This window comes from Saimiri boliviensis, chromosome 1 (genome assembly GCF_048565385.1).
Source record: "Saimiri boliviensis isolate mSaiBol1 chromosome 1, mSaiBol1.pri, whole genome shotgun sequence".
NCBI lineage: Eukaryota > Metazoa > Chordata > Mammalia > Primates > Cebidae > Saimiri > Saimiri boliviensis.
In genome coordinates, this window is record NC_133449.1 from 129081577 (window position 1) to 129099433 (window position 17857).

General features: G+C 44.5%; 1 protein-coding gene across 5 annotated transcripts in view; it reads right to left on the bottom strand.

Annotated features, from left to right (window-relative positions):
• REV1 (REV1 DNA directed polymerase) overlaps nucleotides 1-1465 on the bottom strand; it is an 86547-nt gene extending 85082 nt beyond the window's left edge. For 3 of the 5 annotated variants that reach the window (XM_039463593.2, XM_039463591.2, XM_039463589.2), the window contains exon 1: nucleotides 1375-1459. The gene's annotated coding sequence lies outside the window, so the exon portion shown is untranslated. Of the gene's footprint in view, nucleotide 1; nucleotides 72-1374 lie in introns of those variants that run through there. The other 2 variants (XM_039463605.2, XM_074404090.1) reach the window with 2 other exon arrangements.
• Between the last annotated feature and the right edge of the window lie 16392 nt (nucleotides 1466-17857).

The following is a 17857-nucleotide window of genomic DNA, read 5'->3' on the forward strand; positions in this document are numbered from 1 at the left end:
CCATAAAATAGCGGTTATGGTTCCAAAACAAAAGACAGGAGTTTGGTACAGACTGTATCGTCAAAGGTCCTACAAAATAAGACAGGAATAAAAAGATAAATCATAACACAGGCAAAGTGGCAAACAGATATCCTAAGAATTGCATGGAAGAGATCCTTGTTTACTGGAGCATAATTCCTGGAACAAGAGGAATTTTAAGTGTCCAGTACAGGAAGGGAGAGAACACCACGCAGCACTTGTGCTTGCACCGGCAAGCCAAGGATGTGTGTGAAAGGTGGACGGTTCCCACAGGCTGATCTGCTGTATACAGCACTCTACAGGAAGAACCAAGGTTATTTATGGTTGGTCCTTCCCTACCTCAACAGGAAATGGCTTATTCCTGGAGACTAAAGTGCAAAGTCCAGAAAGACCAGGCAGATCCACACAATTACGAATTCTTACATAAAGTCCTTAACAGTCACAAGCCCTTGTGCCTGCTACGTGCTAGTCTGCATTATTTTCAACTAAACGAAACCATTTCTACTTAGTACACGGCGTGAGAAGACGTGGAGATAACGAGAATCAGCAGACGTATTATCACCTACAATGTATTTTACGTTAGAGTACATTAAGGAGTGTTAAGATTATTTCTTTACGAACTGGGAATCGGTAGGAAGAGCAGCGAAACACAGCGCAGCTCGGTGCGCCCAGGGCGGCATCACTCTCGCAGTGCGGAAGTCGGCAAGGGGTGCGCGGAAGGACGGCTGGGGAACGGCGCCCCGCTTATGGAGGGAACCGACGAGCTGCTGCGAGGAAAAATAAGGGAGTAGCAACCGCCTTCGGACGTTCCGACCCGGGCTGCGGGATGCACCGCGGGCCACGGAGGCAGGGTGCGGGGAAACGCTGCGGCGTGAGGCCGGGTAGGAGCGGCGGTTCAACCAGGGCGACATTCCGCAAACGCTTGTGGCACGAACGCCCGAACGCGCGCGTGAATGAATGGCGCGGGACTGAATGGCCAGCCGAGGCGCCGGCGCAGGAGGAAGGAGTTTGCGGCGCGGTCTGACCGGGCCGGCTGGACGCGGGGTGCGCGGGGAGCGCGGAGAGAAGCGCCGTGGAGCCGGCGGCGGTGCGGGGCCGGCCGCACCATGACGGAGGAGAAGGGGAGGTCACACGTTACATAACCCGGCGGCTGCGGGCGCGAGGAGCGGGCGCCGCGGGCAGCCCAGGCCGCGAGAGGACGGCCGCGGGCCAGGGCCGGGGCGACGCGCCCCTCCCCCGCCCCACCTCAGGCCGGCCGCGCTCTGGCCGCCGCCGGGCGGGTCTGCAGCGCCTCTGGGCGACGCGCGTCCGGTTCCGCCCCTCCCCCACCCCGCCGCCGGCCCGGGGGTCGCTCACCTTCCGCGTTGCCCCAGACCACCATGCCCGGGCCCGGCAGCCTCCTCCGGCCTTGCGGACCCCGGCCCCACCGCCGCCAGTGCCCTCGGCCGGACCAGGGAGGAGGGCCGAGAGAAGGCAGCCCCTCCGCCGCGCCGCGAAGCGGTCCACGCTCCCCCACGCTCACGGCGACCAGCCCCGCGCGCGCTCCGCAGCGACTCTCCGCCCCTCCCCCTCCGACTGGCGCGCGCGCCGCAGCCACGCCTCCTGACGTCCCGAGCGCGCTCCCTGGCCCCGCCCCCGCTCGCACTCACAACCGCGCGGCGCACGCGCTGGGCTATCACCCGGCCCGAGGCGACCCCAGCCTCGGGCGTGGCACCTCCGAGCCTCGCGTAGACCGCTGCGTCCCTCCCCTCTCCAGCCCCGCCCTCCTATTTTGCAGCCGTCCGCAGCGGGCAGCGCCTCGGTGGCACGTGACCGTCTCGCTCGCGGGGGCGGAGGGTAGCGCGGCGCGGGCCCGCCCCTGCGCTGCACCGCCCGCCCACCGTGCGCCCGCCTTCCCTGCCCCGGCCACTCCCGCGCTTCGTGCCCGGGTCGCCGCGCCTCGGTCGGCGCTCAGACGGCACGCTGCTCCTTGCACAGCGAGTTCCTGCGCCTGCCCGCCTCGGGGCTCTACTGTCGGGAAGGACACAAGTGCAGGCACTAACCGAGCTTCAGACCCCTGCACTGTGTGAAGATGCGCCAAATACTGGGGTCCCGTCCTCAAGCAGTTGATTTACAGTGACATCTAGTGGAGAAAGGGCCACACATGAACTGACACTTTCCTATGTGGGGAGCAACCAAGAATCACTGCCCTCCCAGGTTCGCGGGAAGGAGAACTGCGCCAGGGCGTTTTCGGGACTCGTGGCCCGCTCCCGCAGGGCAAAGACACGGTCCTCTGTCCTTTGGGTGCCTGCGCAGCATTGCACTTGGGTATTTGTAAACGGAGAGCAGGTATCCCATCCCACATGCAACACTAGCAATTTTCTAATATAAAACTGATACCCTATATTACGTATGCTTAAGTACAATTCGAATTGAGGGCCTTCTAGCAGAAAACAATACGTCGGAAAGGACCACTTTCACCCTCTTGGCAGGGTCGCTTTGAAGACTCCACATTGTTACGTAATGGCATTTATTGTAATGCATAAAACATGAAGATACTTTTTTCCCCTCATTCCTTTGCCTAAAATGTTTCATAGTTTGCAGGTACTTATGAAACAATCAGTATTCCTTTGAAAACCGATTTGCAGAGTTGGAATTTGTTTACTAGCAGCAAGACAGAGAATACTCGGTTAGCTCATTTCTTTCCCTTTCGGTTTTTGCCATTTTATAGACTTCTGTACATGCACTTCAACTTCCGTATTCTCGTCGATAACCCAACGAATTCAGATTGCATGCTTTTCAAAGACGTCATAATTTAAAACAAATGGCGTAATTTCTTTTCTTTTTTTTCTTTCTTTCTTTTTCTTTTTTTTTTTTTTTTTTTTTGAGACGGAGTTTCGCTCTTTTGGCCAGGCGAGAGTGCAGTGGTGCAATCGCGGCTCACTGCAACCTCCGTCGCCAGGGTTCAAGCAATTCTCCCACCTCAGCCTCCTGAGTAGCTGTTATTACAGGCGTGTGACGCCACTCCTGGATAATTTTTGTATTTTTAGTAGAGACGGGGTTTCACCACGTTGGCCAGGCTGGTCTCGAACTCCTGACCTCAGGTAATCCACCCGCCTTGGCTTCCCAAAGTGCTGGGATTGCAGATGTGAGCCACCACGCAAGGCCGTAATTTCAGTAGACTCATAACCATTTGCCAACTGCAACACCTAGAGGTCATCTGCTGAGATGCTGCAGAAAAACAGTGGCAATCTTTACTATGGGTGTTTTGTGTGTATGGTTTTTTTTATTTATTTTTATTTATTTTTTTTTTAATGTTTATCTCTAAATGGCAGCATTCCCATTAAGGAGAAATGGCAAAACTCGATTTGAAAGTGAAAAATAATTGGTGAACTCTGCAGGAAATGTACGATTGTATTTCAATTCCAGTTTTCTTTTCCACTCTCCTATTCAAACTAAAGATCTTTTTTTCTTCTTTCTGTATTTTTCTCAAGGAAGAAACACAAACCTTGAGCCAACTGACCTTGGCAATGCCTTCATAAAATACAGTAAAGTGGTATTAACTGCAAACTAGTAGGCAGCCTTAGTAAAGGAAGTAAAAAAAAAAAAAAATCACATTGCTCTCTACATAAAATAGGATAAAAAGAGAGATGGAGAATACATAAATAAAAATGTATTTATGGACAAATTCCAGCGTCCTTGTGACAGGGTCTTGCTCTGTTGTCCCAGCTGGAGTGCAATGGCAAGATCATAGCTCCGTGTAACCTCAAACTCCTGGCCCCAAGCAAACCTCCCGCATCAGTGGGATTACAGGCATAAGCCACCTCACCCAGTCCAAAGTTTTATTTTTGTACGTTACAGAATATTCTGTTTTATGCCATCACATAATGGTTGAAGTCCTCTTGTTTCAATTTCATGCATTTACATTCATTCATCCATTTATCTACTTATATTTATTCTCATAGGATTATCTTTCTCATGTAAGGGGAGTCAGGCTGACCTTTAGGTCACTCTGGGGGTCTAGAGATGGCCACTCTGGACCCCCCACTCTTAGGGGAGTGCTTTGGGGCACTGTACCTTATTTCTGTTTTCTAAACTTCATTAAAATTCATTTTTGAAAATTATATCATTACTGCTATCTCAAGGGACCTATGAAAGTGCCGACCTATGAAAGTGACCCTTGGAGGGACAGCCATGGGTAAGGACATGGCTTCTACTGTCCTTTCACCTCTGCATCTGGCAGTAAACTTCCCTGGAAACATTTACATCTAGTCTCTCAAATACAAAAAACAAACAACATGAAACTATTAAAAACAGAGGTTTGTACTGAAGCCCCTTGGCTGATGTACACACAGTAACATATGATTTACTCTGTAGGAAAGAGTGTGCTGATTGTTATAAGGATTCAGTAGTGCATTATGCTGAAAGATGAAACAATAAGGGAGAATGAGCTCACACCCACAGAAACTTAGGAAGTTGGAAGCAGAATTGGTTCAGCAAGACTGAACTCTGTCAAACATACCATCACATTTGACAGTATGACTCTTTGAAACATACATGGACAGGTATGTTTAAACAACACCATTCACAGATTTTATGACGATTCAACAATTAGTTATGGTGTACATTCTATATGCCTGTCACTGTGCCATACCCTGCAGGGTCAACAGTGAATGAAACACATTGCCTGCCCCCAAAAAGCTCCCAGTGTAGTGAGGGAGACAAATAAGTAAACAGGTACCTGCAGTACGGGCTCAGGGCTGTTACCTGATGGCAATCTATGGAGCACACAGGAGTGTCAGGGAGGCTTCCAAAAAAATGTGACATCTCAGTAAGGTCTGAGAGACTAGTCCAGTTGGTTAGGAAATGCCATTTCCAAAGGGAGCAAGATGTGCCAAGGAGGGAGAACAGGAAACGTTCTAGGAACTGCAGAATGCGAAGTGCAGAGTGTGGGCTGTGGGGAAGGGTGCATGTTGAAATAGAATGTTGGAGAGGCAAGAGAGGGTCAGAGCATGGAGGGCCCTATATTAGTCTGTTCCCATTCTACTATAAAGAACTTCCCTGAGTCTCAGTAATTTATAAAGGACAGAGGTTTAATTGACTCACAGTTCCACATGGCTCCGAAGTCCTCAGGAAATTTACAATCATGGCAGAAGGGGAAGCAGGCACTTTCTTCACAAGGTGGCAGGAGGGAGAAGAGAAAACAAAGGACGAAGAGCCCCTTATAAAACCATCAGATTTAGTGAGAACTCACTCATTATCACAAGAACAGCATGAGGAAACCACCCCCATGATCCAATCACCTTTCTCCCTCCACATGTGGGGATTACAATTTGAAATGAGATTTGGGTGGGGACACAGAGTCAAACCATATAAGGCTCCATAAAGTATCTTACTGCGTTTTGACTGTATTCTGAGGGTTCAATGAACCTTGAAGCGTTTTAAGCAATAAAGTGAGTTTTGAAAGTCTCTCTGACTGATGCATGGAGAATGGGTTTAAGAGGCAGTCACAGGGTCTTGCAACAGTCCAGGTGTACAGGTATAGCCCAGAGAAAGCAGGGGGCTAGATTTCACCAGGGTAGGGGGATCTGTAAAGCAATATAATGAAACAAGAAGAGAGCAAGGAAGTTGAGGGTATAAGCAAGGGGGGAATCATAATGATTGATTGTGGACTTAAGCTGAAGGGAAAAGAGCACATGCCAAGGATAGGTGGAGGTTGCTGAAAGGCAGTTTACATGGATGGGGGTTGAGGGGCAGGCATGGAGGTTGTTTTAAAGGCTCTTTGGAGGCAGGCACTAACATTACATTACATGATGTTAGGTATGTGGCAATGACAAGATGGCAGAGGGAGTTAGTGGCTGAGATAATGAGGGAGGACAAAGTCATGGAAGAGAGAAGTACAGGAGAGAGGGGCCAGAGTGAGAAAAGGATCATCTCTCCATGTATTGAAATCATCAAGAATAAAGACTAAAGTCATGTTGGAAGTGAGCCAGGATACTATCTTGATGGCTCCAGGTTAGAAGGATGAAGATCATTCAATATGCTCCATTCTCATATAGAAATGGTCCTAGGGCAGAGATTTCCAAATATTCTGTATTCATGGTAGTTATTTTTTCCCAACATCCCTAAGAGTTTTGCCAAAAGCTGTACCTCACAGTATTGCTTATTAAATAGTAGGGCCAGATCAGGTGCAGTGGCTCATGTCTGTAATCCCAGCACTTTGGGAGGCTGAGGCGAGGTCAGGAGTTTGAGACCAGCCTGTCCATATGGTGAAACTCCGTCTCTACCAAAAATAAAAAAGTTAGCCGGGTGTGCCGGGCGTGGTGGCTCACACCTGTAATCCAAGCACTTTGGAGGCCAAGGCAGGTGGATCACCTGAGGTTGGGAGTTCAAGACCAGCCTGACCAACATGGTGAAAGCCCGTCTTAAAAAAAAAAAAAAGTTAGCTGGGTGTACTGGCACACGCCTATAATTCCAGCTACTCAGGAGGCTGAGGAATAAAAATTGCTTCAACCCCAGAGGTGGACATGGCAGTGAACTGAGATGGCACCATCATACTCCAGCCTGAATGAGAGAGTGAGACTCTGTCAAAAAAAATTTTTTTTAAAAAGGTAGGGCCAAACAACTGAAGTATTGATGACCTAAGAACTTGGTGACCAGTTGAAATAATACACATAAATTGAGGGCAAAAATAATATTTTAATTTTAGTCTTAACCATCATTACTAATGGGACGTGTACAATTTCTCAAACTTTGGAACTGGATTGGATACCTTCACCCTCATTTTTCATTCCACATTGGCAAGAATATTTCTTACATATGTGTATTTCATATTCAATCATAAAAGGGGGTATAGGTTTTCCTACTACTTGTAATACTAGGTTGGGTCACTTGGCTGGGTGACAATAGTTAGCTTTCACTATTATAAAACTACATTTTCCATTAGCTGAGCTGTAGAGTGGTAATTATTTTACCCAGTAGATATCCTCCTCAGCAGTCTTTTCATCGAATGGTTTCAGCATCTATTAATGATTCCAGCCCAAATAAACCATTTTATTGGTGTCTCAGTCCATTTTCATTACTGTAAAGGAATACCTGAGTTTGGTTAACTTATTAAGAAAAGAGGAAGGCCAGGCACAGTGGCTCATGCCTGTAATCCCAGCACTTTGGGAGGCTGGGTGGATCACCTGAGGTCGGGAGTTGGAGACCAGCCTGGCCAACATGGTGAAACCCCTTCTCTATTAAAAATACAAAAATCAGCTGAGTGTGGTGGTGGGTGCCTGCAATCCTACCTTCTTGGGAGGCTGAGGTAGGAGAATCATTTGAACCCGGGAGGCAGATGAGCCAAGATCATACCATTGCACTCCAGCCTGGGCAACAAGAGCAAAATTCTGTCAGAGAGAGAAAGAGAAAGAAAGAAAGAGAGAGAGAGGAAGGGAGGAAGGAAGGAAGGAAGGAGGGAGGGAGGGAGGAAGGGAGGGAGGGAAGGAAGGAAGGAAAGAAGGAAGGAAGGAAGGAAAGAAGGAAGGAAGGAAGGAAGGAAAGAAGGAAGGAAGGAAGGAAAGAAAGAAGAAGAGAGAGGAAGGAAAAGAAAAGAAAAGAAAAGAGGATTATTTGGCTCACAGGTCTGCAGGCTATATGAGCAGCATGGTCCTGGCATCTGCTTTTGGTGAGGACCTCAGGCTGCTTCCATGCATGGCAGAAGGCAAAGGGGAATGAGCATGTCATTCCAAGAGGAAGCAAGGGAGAGGGAGTTGCCAGACTCTTTTCAGCAATCAGCTCTCTCAAAAACTCATAGAGCAAGAACTCATCACTTTCAGGATGGCACCAAGCCACCAAGATGTTCATGAGGGATCTGCCCACATGACCCAAACACCTCCCACTAGGCCCTATCTCCAGCATTAGGGATCAAATTTCAACATGAGATTTGGAGGGGACAAACATCCAAACTATATTCAGTGGGTTGCGAAGGATGTTTTTCTAATTCCATCGTTCCTCCTGCATTTATTAGTTGGCATTCTTCAAAGAATCTCCCATCCTAACTGGGATCAACTATAATTTCTCCTTAAAAAGCAGGGCAAATGCTTAATGCTTTCCCCTTCATTACTAATTTCACAGAAAAAAAGTTTTCTGGTAGTAATCTCCAGTAGTGGTAAATGAGCTTTTTTCTTCTCTCTTTATTCTTCCTTCTTTTTATTGAAAATCCTAATAACAGATTTTTGTTTATTACAATCTTGCAATTAAAATTTTAAAATAAGCAAATAATCCTTTTAAAATAAATAATAAAATAATCCTTTTAAAATAAACAAATAGTCACAGATTTGGCCAGTGGGAGCCCCTTCAAGATGGGATGAGGCCATGTTGGTGTCTTAGAGGAGAGCATTTCAGGCACAGGGGATGGTGAGATCAAAGACCCTGTTATGGGAATACACCTAAATATAAATATTCAGACCGGGTGTGGTGGCTCACGCCTGTAACCTGTAATCCCAGCACTTTGGGAGGCCGAGACAGGCAGATCACCGTAGGTCAGGAGCTCGAGACCAGCCTGGCCAATATGGTGAAAGCCCCATCTCTACTGAAAACACAAAAATTAGCCAGGCATGGTGATGTGTGCCTGTAATCCCAGCTACTCAGGAGGCTGAGGCAGGAGAATCATTTGAACCAATGGGGCAGAGTTTTCAGTGAGCTGAGATCACGCCACTGTACTCCAGCCTAGGTGACAGAGGGAGACTCTATTTCAAAAAAAAAAAAAAAAAAAAAAGTCAGATTATAGGCCAGGCGTGGTGGTTCACGCCTACAATCCCAGCACTTTGGGATGCCAAAGTGGGCAGATCACGAGACCAACAGATTGAGACCATCCTGGCCAACACGGGGAAACACTGTTTCTACTAAAAATACAAAAATTAGCTGGGTATGGTGGTGAGCACCTTTAGTTTGCTCACCACAAACTCCGACTCCCTGGTTCAAGGGATTCTCCTGCCTCAGCCCGAGTAGCTAGGACTACAGGCACGCACCACCATGCCTAGCTAATTTTTGTATTTTTAGTAGAGACAGGGTTTCAGCATGTTTGCCAGGATGGTCTTGATCACCTGACCTCAGGTGATCACCCACCTCGGCCTCCCAAAGTGCTGGGATTACAGGCATGAGCCACCACACCTGGCCTTAATCTGACTCTTAAAAGGAATCTCTGTGGTTGCCATGTGGGGAAGACTGGGGGAAGAACAGGCTTTTTAGGAGGAGAATTCTGCTTGCATCACGGTAAGTTTGAGATGTCTATTTGATAGGCAGATGGAGGTGTTGAATAGGCAGTTTAGTTGCAGAGTGTGGAGCGATGTCCAGGTTGAGGCTGTACATTTTGGAGTTGTTAGTTTATTGATGATGTTTACAGCCATATAGTTGGATGTAATCAATAGGGAATGAGTAGACAGAAGACAGACGATGACTGCAATTTGGAGCATTCTGAAATAAGGGTGTCACTGAGAGGATGGGGAACCAGCAAATGGACAGTCAGTGAGGCGGCAAGAGAAGGAAAAGAGAGCAGGGTTCTGAAAGAAGGAGGTGTTTCAAGGATAAAAGAAGGAGCAGTGTTCTGAAAAGAAGGAGCTGTTTCGAGGATGAAAGATCAACTGAACCTCATGCTGCTGATAATCCAAGTGAAGTAAGGACAGAGAATGGCCACTGGGTTTGTCATTGCAGAGGTTACTCATAACTTTGACGAGTCCTGAATAGAGGTGGGGACAAAATCTTGAATGCCACAGTAGAAAACGAGAAGAGTCGAAGTATGTGGACCCAGATGACAGGTGATAGTGTCTTTATGGTCTCACCATCATCCTCGCCTTCAGAGGGACATGGTACTTCCTATTTCTGAGAGCCCTCCTGTTGTTCCTCCTGTCACCCCACTGGCAACTGGCCTTCAGCTTCTCCTGGCCGGTCACATATATCACTGTGCACATTCTGATTTCCAGCTTCCAAACTTTTGTAGACATTTCCTCTCCTCTCCCATTCTTCTTTCCTTGTGCATTTAAGGCCCTTTTATTAAAAAAAAAATCCATTTACAGTCGTTCTTATGATATTTGAGAAGGGCCAGAGAAACTAATGTGTGTCCAATCAAGAGTTTAACAGGAAGTCACCTCATTTGATTTTTTTAAAAATTAACAAATGATGATTTTCATAGTTAGGTCAGTTAATTGGTCCTTTATAACACTTACATCAGATGTTCCAGAGTCTGTGCTTTCTGGCTAAGATAGATCAATAATCTATGTAAGTGATAGAACTTCTCTTACTATTTATGAGTTGCCTGGGAATACTACCACTGGGTACCTCACTGGAAAAAGTAGAAAAAATCCATAACCATTTAAAACTGTAAGGAGCACTCACATAGATGACATGAGCATGTGTGAGTACCTGTGAGTCTGTTAGAATGTCTGTTTGAATTTGAAGCTATGCCCTTATTCACATTTATCCTTTGATTAGAAAGTCACAAAGGACCCACAAATGCATTAACTGCAGTCCAGCTCCATGTATTGCAAGCCTCAGCTGGGTGGGTACTTGACTCACGTAGTACTCCCTTCCCAGGGAATTTGGAATCAGAACAGGGAGAAGCTGTCTGCATGTGACATGTAACCTTGGGAGCTTTGCATAAACTTGTAGATGGGGAGCCAGAATGCTTATGCTCGTAGCTTTTTGCAGCAGATTCTTACAGCAAATCAGCCAAAGGTTGAGAGAATCTCTCCCGTCTCCCTTCCTGGGATTTTCCACACCTTCTTAGCTTAGCTTTGTGTGTCCTCTGAGCTCTAACAACACAGGCTTGTGTCTTTGGAGTGGCTTTCTCTTTTCTGCTTGAGCTGACCCAAGTTGGTTTCAGATACCTACAATCAAGATGTACTTACTAATATAAGAAGTGTGTTTCACTGATCTGCAAGTCTAATCAAACTTTCCATGGAGAGTTAAAGCCTTCCAACTCTCCCTATTGACATGATAAAGAACCAGAGCCCCAGCTTAAGACCAACAGCTCTCAGTGCAGCTTTCCTGGAAACAATCAAATTGCCGTGATCTTAGACCCTAAGCAAAGCTTTAGCAGAACTTGATCTCAGGGACTGGCCATGTCTCACCATGTGGAATAAAGCTGCCTGATGATACTGGCCTAGTTTACGAGTACTTCCTATTTCCCCACTTTATCGAACAGTAAGCAAACCAAAGAAAAATTCTAAATTGCCCCAATTCTTGGGCTTAGGAGGAGAGGCTTAGAAATGTACCCTTAATGTACCCTTAACCACCATGAGAGACATGATAATCAAGTTTCTGGATTAAAAGTAAGTGCATTTCTCCAAATTTAATGTCCTAAATGATGCTGTGTATCTTGTGTTCCAACTGTCTTTTTTATTTTCTATTTTTCTATTTTTCTTTTTAGCATACACATTTTTCTCAATAAACTGACTTACTTGAAGACTTTCAGAGAGTCTGTCTATAACTGGAATCCAACACATTAGGAAAGCCCAAAGGGGAAATAATCTCAAAGTTATACACCAAATCAGCCGAAGAACAGAACATAAAGCCCAGGGACTTTCACAGTCCACTCTGTCAATAATAACCCCGGGGACCTGTAGAGACATCGAATTTTATTGGAAGATTTCTCTTTTTTGGGTATTCTAATTATGAATACTGAAGGAGAAAAATACACACGATGTGAAAATGATTACTTATACTGATGGCATTCAAATATAAATGACACTTTAAATGGAGATGCAGTCCTGTTGTAGAAAGAGCGTTGGACAGAAGTCAGGGACCAGGTTTCTGGTTCTGACATTAAAACTAATGAGCTGTTTAATTTTAGACAAATAGTTTAACTTCTCTGGACCTCAAAGTCTTGGTCTGAAAATGAAAGTGCTGTAGTATATAATATATTCTCTAGCTCCAAAATTGTATGAAAATCTTAATTTTAAATATTTTAAAACTAAAGATGAATTGAAATGATGGTGGTATAATGTAGTCTTGAAATATTAAAAATAATACAATTCATTTATTATAACTTTAAAAAGATAAAATGGTTACAGAAATATATTCAATTAAAGAAAGATAGACTGGGTACAGTGGCTCACACCTGTAATCCCAGGACTTTGGGAGGCCAAGGAGAGTGGGTCACCTGAGGTCAGGAGTTTGAGACCACCCTGGCCATCATGATGAAACCCTGTCTCCACTAAAAATACAAAAACTAGCTGGGCTTGGTGGCGCATGTCTGTAATCCCAGCTACCTGGGAGGCTGAGGCAGGAGAGTCACTGACTCCTGGGAAGTGGAGGCTGCAGTGAGCCAAGATCGTGCCACTGCACTCTAGCCTAGGCAACAGCAAGACTCTATCACACACAAAAAAAAACAATAGAGAAGACTTTTGTTTTTGGTCTTTTTAAAAAAATAATATGAAGAAACCAGAGTAAGGATAAGAGAATTATACAAGACAAGCAGAATTAATCATGATATGAGTTTAATAAAAAAAGATTTTGAAAATCAAGAGGCTCAATACTGTCAGCAGTATTCATAATCATAGGCTTTTAAACCATATACACAGACATAAAATATTATTACATAGAGAAAAAGAAGGGTTGAAAGTACAAAAGGGATAAAGACAGACTAGGTTTTGAAAAGACAATTTCATTACTCACAGAGGGGGAGAGTAGAGAATTGCCAAAATGAAGAGTCACATCTGGGAACAATAGCTGATATCCAGGAGGCTGAGTTAAAGTGTACTGATAGTAGAAATGATTAACAGGCAGAATGCATTTCAGCCAAGCAGAGCACCAAGCCCAGATATTATTGTCTCAGGAGTGTTCAGCAAATAAACAGAGATATAGGTGAAACTTGAAAAACAAATTATGGGAAAAAACAAACAACCCATATGAAGAAAGATTTTTAAATAGGAAGTGGCACGTTTACCTTGAAGGGAAAAAAAACAATAAACAAAACAACACAGAAAGACCAACTCAGAGTATACAATTTAGAAATGAAAAACCTACTGTGGAAAAATGACCAGCAAGAAAGCTTTGGGAAAGTCACTGGAATTTTTTAGAAGCACTATTTGGTCTCATTTTTAGACACAAACTAGTCACACATAACCAAACTTTGGGCACTTCTTGAGGTCATCGCTGTGATTATGAGGGAAAACCAGTGGCTGGGCCATCCTGTGCACATTGATTCTTAGTAAGGATTATTTGCAAATTCCCACACAGGAAATTAATTAGAAATGCTGAGTCAGAGGCAGAAGTTGTCCAAATTAAGAGTCAGCAAGAAGTAGCAAGGTGGCCCATTAGTGGACCTGGCACCAGGACATCACTGCTTAGAAAGCCTGTTAGGCAGGGGATGGTGGCTCATGCCTGTTAAATCAAGTTTGGCCTAAAGCTGCCTCCTTGCATATTTTAAGTTTGGCCTAAAACTTTCTCTGTACATGGTGAACTCTAACAAGTGGAAGTGTGAACAGACTGTAGCCTACACTTGTGCCAATCACTGAGTTTTGGCCAATCAAATGTAGCCAACTGTTTGAACTGTGTTAAATTAAGGCAAACACCAACCAGTAACCAATCCAGCCATTTCTGTACCTTACTTCTGTTTTCTGTCGGTCGCTTGCCTTTTTCAGTCCATAAATCTTCTTTCACCACGTGGCTACACTGGAGTCTCAGAGCCTAATCTGGCTCGATAGGCTGGCTAATTTTTGTATTTTTGTATTTTTTTTTTTTTTTTTTTTTTTAGTAGAGACGGGGTTTCACCATGTTGGGCAGGCTGGTCTCAAACTCCTGACTTCAGGTGATCCACCTGCCTCGGCCTTCCAAAGTGCTGGGATTACAGGCGTGACCCACCGTGCCCGGCCTGTTTATACATATCTAATAGGAGATTAATATGCCTAGTTGGGAGAGTCAGACCTGCTTCTGAATGTCAGGGGCTGCCTTTTTTTTTTTCCCCCCTTCCTTTTGACCAATGGCAGACAAAGTCAGATCACAGTACATGAACGATTAGTCTTTACATTGTGGTTTGAGGCCAAGGGCCTAGATTATGAAACCCAGGCAATGAAACCATGTCCCATAATCGCTTTTTCCTTTAGCTTAGTCATATACTGTTCTATTTACTCAGAAGTATTTATATAGGTGCAGCTCAAGTGTTTGCTGTGGCACAAGCTCCGGCTTGGCTGGCTAAGAGAAAATCAAGGGCTATACAATTGTCCATGACAACTCTAGTTAATGAGTTTAGATTAGTTTGTTTGGCTCCAAGAGCAGGAGTAGTGTTGTTTACAACTTCTGCTAAAGTCAGGAACAAATTTCAAACTACTTTTTTTTTTTTTTTTTTGAGACAGGCTCTCCCTTTTATTGAGGCTGGAGTACAGTGGCATGATCATGGCTCATGGTATCCTCAAACTCCTGGGTTCTCTTTCTTCCTGCCACCTCACCCTCCTGAGTAGCTGGGACTATATGTGTTTGCCACTACACCTGGCTAATTTTATTTATTTGTTTTTTTGGTAGAGATAGGATCTCACTTTTTTTTTTTTTTTTTTTCCTGAGACAAAGTATCACTCCGTTGCCCAGGCTACAGTGCAGTGGTATGATATCGGCTCACTGCAACTTCTGCCTCCTGAGTTCAAGCAAGTCTCCTGTCTCAACTCTTGAGTAGCTGGGATTACAGGTGCGTGCCATCACACTTGGCTAATTTTTGTATTTTTCAATACAGATGGGGTTTCGCCATGTTGGCCAGGCTGATCTTGAACTCCTGACCTCAGGTGATCCTCTTGCCTCAGCCTCCCAAAGTGCTGGGATTACAAGCAAGAGCCACTGTGCCCGAGCAGGATCTCACTATGTTGTTCAGACTGGTCTTGAACTCCTTGTCTCAAGTGATCCTCTTACCTTGGACTTCCAAAGCGCTGGGATTACAGGTGTGAGACACCATGCCCCGTCTCAAACCACTTTTCTAGTTGCATTATTCCTATTATAGGAATTACAGCTTGCAGAGTATACCTGAAGAGGAAATGAGGTATTTCTCCTGAAAGTTCCCCCAAATAATTGTGTTTACTTCATTTTGGAGGCTTCTGGATATCTTTCTCGAGGATATAGGATTCAATAGAAAGATGATAGTTTTAAATATTTGGAAATCTCTGACAATTGCTCTGAATACACAGGATCAGTGAGTGTGAGGTAGTGAGGTATATGCCTGATGTCCATTTAAGGAGTAGTATTCTTAGTGCAATATAGACTGAATTCCCTCAAGATGAACAAATCCCTTGAGTGGAATTAAGCAGTTCCTGCAAGGCAGGCTGAAATATCTCTGAAGAGAACAAACTATCATGATCAGGATAGCCCAATATTAGCGCTTATTCCCTATTGACTAGACTTTGCTGATCAGATTGTAATGATCTCAGAAACATTTCATTTATATAAAGTTAAGATCAATTTTTTGCAAGATTAGAGGTTGGGATTAATGACTTGAGGAAAACCCAAGTACCAAAGGGTTCTGTAAAAGGGAATTCTCCATCTGAAGTATTTAAAGGAACAGCTGTTATATTTTTGTCCACAGGGTCAGTGAAGGGATTACAGATTCAGCAATCCATTGCCTTCAGAGCCACAGCTGTGATCTGGGAAAAACATATGAAAGTTTTAGTTTCCATTAAGGAATACAAGAAGATCACAAGGGTCAGAAATATTAGGATGAAAATAAAAGGGATTATATTAGTGTTCTAGAAGGTGTTGAAGTGGTACATTAGACAACATTGTATTGTTCAGGGAAATCAGAAAATTGATGATGAATCTGAAAATGCATCTTATTCCCTCATCTTTAGGAGGAGCTGTCCACTTTGAAGCTCCATCATTTCTTCCATAATCTGGGGTCAATGCTGTCCATTTCTGAAGTTGACAACTTCTAGAGAATTCCTAAGAATCTTCAGTTTAAGGTTTCAGATGAAATGTATGTTCAGTAGTCAGGAGGAAGAGATGAAGATCTCTTCATCTTGAACTGGGAACTATGAATCCAAGTGCCTTATTTTGGGGTTTTACTGCTATATTATTTGTTAATAGGACCTGGCAAGGTCCTTTCATTGTGGTTCAAGGGCAGTCTTTCTCTAGTGTCTTTTCCAGAAGACTAAACCTGTACATGGCAGATTATATAGATGTTGTTCAGAGGGTGGTTTGGAAATGCACATTTTGCTTGTTGATGAAATAATTGATCATATCTTCCTATAGGAAGATAATGTATGTGTTAGTTTCCTAGTACTACCAAAACAGAGTTCCATAAACTAAATGGCTGAAAGCAACAGAAAACAGTTCTGGAGGCCTGAAGGCTGAAGTCAATGTGTTGAAGAGCTATTCTTCCTCTGAAGGCTCTAGGGAAGAATTTTCCTCTCCCTAACTCTTGGTGATTGTTGGCAACCCTTGGGTTTCCTTGGCTTGTAGAAGCATCACTCCAATCAGTCTCTGCCTCCATCACCACGTGGCCGTCTTTCCATGTGTGTCTCTGTGTTCGAATTTCTCTCTCTCTCTCTCTTTTTTTTTTTTTTTTTTTTTTTTTGAGACAGTGTCTCACTCTGTTATCCAGGCTGGGGTGCGGTGGTGTGATCTCAGCTCACTGCAACCTCCGCCTCCCGGGTTCAAGCAAATCTCTCAACTTCAGCTTCCCTAGTAGTCGGGATTACAGGCATGCATTGACATGCCCGGCTAATTTTTTGTATTTTTAGTGGAGAGGAGGTTTCACCATGTTGCCGGGTTGGTCTTGAACTCGTGAGCTCAGGTAATCTGCCTGCCTCCGCCTCCCAAAGTGCTAGGATTACAGGTGTAAGCCACTGCACCTGGCCCAAATTTCCTTCTTCTTAAAAGGACATCTGTTGGCCGGGCACAGTGGCTCACACCTGTAATCCCATCACTTTGGGAGGCCAAGGTGGGCAGATAGCTTGAGCCCAGGAGTTTGAGACCAGCCTGGGCAACATGGGAAAGCCTTGTCTCTACAAAAAAGTACAAAAGTTAGACAGGCGTGTTGGTGTGTGCCTATAGTCCCAGCTACTTCAGAGGCTGAGGCAGGAGGATTGCTTGAGCCCAGGAGGCCGAGGCTGCAGTGAGCTGAGATTGCACCACTGCACTCCAGCCTGGGCAACAGAGTAAGACCCTATCTCCAAAAAAAGAAAAAAAAAAAAAAAAAAAAAAAAAAGAATGCAAAGACACCTTGTAATTGGATTTGGGCCTACTGTGGTCCATTATTACTTAATCTTGATTGCATCTACCAAGATCCTATTTCCAAATAGGATCACAGGTATCAGGGGTTAGGACTTGAAAATATATTTTAGGGGAGACAATTAAGGTAGAGTATAAGCTTGGGGGTGAAATCCCCAAATACATGGGGCAATCTATTACTAATTCATAAAGATATAATCTCTGGGTTTTCAGAGGGAGTTCATTATAGAGATATTAGATCTAATGTAGTACTTTGGGGCATGGGAATTAAGAGTTCCTGAGTGCTTTACTAATTTTATTTTAGAATTCCATTAGTTCTATCTTTTTTTTTTGAAGATTATGGATAACGCATTTTTGAGTAAAAGGCAAAACTTGACAGAGTGCTGTATTAATAGTACTACTAAAAAGAATGTCCTTCTCCCTAGAGTGATAAGTGATAATTTCCAACTTGGGAATTTCCCAAGTTGGAAAAACAAAAGCAAGATTTTTTTTTCTTGCAATACTTAGAGGGGTAGCTCTCTGGCAAGGAGAAGATTCAACCTGCTCTGAGAGCAAATAGACAATAACCAGAACATACTCATAACCCAGTGCAACAGGCATTTATATAAAGTCCATCTGGAGTGTTCAAAGGGCCCTCAAGGTTTGGTTCCTGTCCATGTCTGATCTTTAC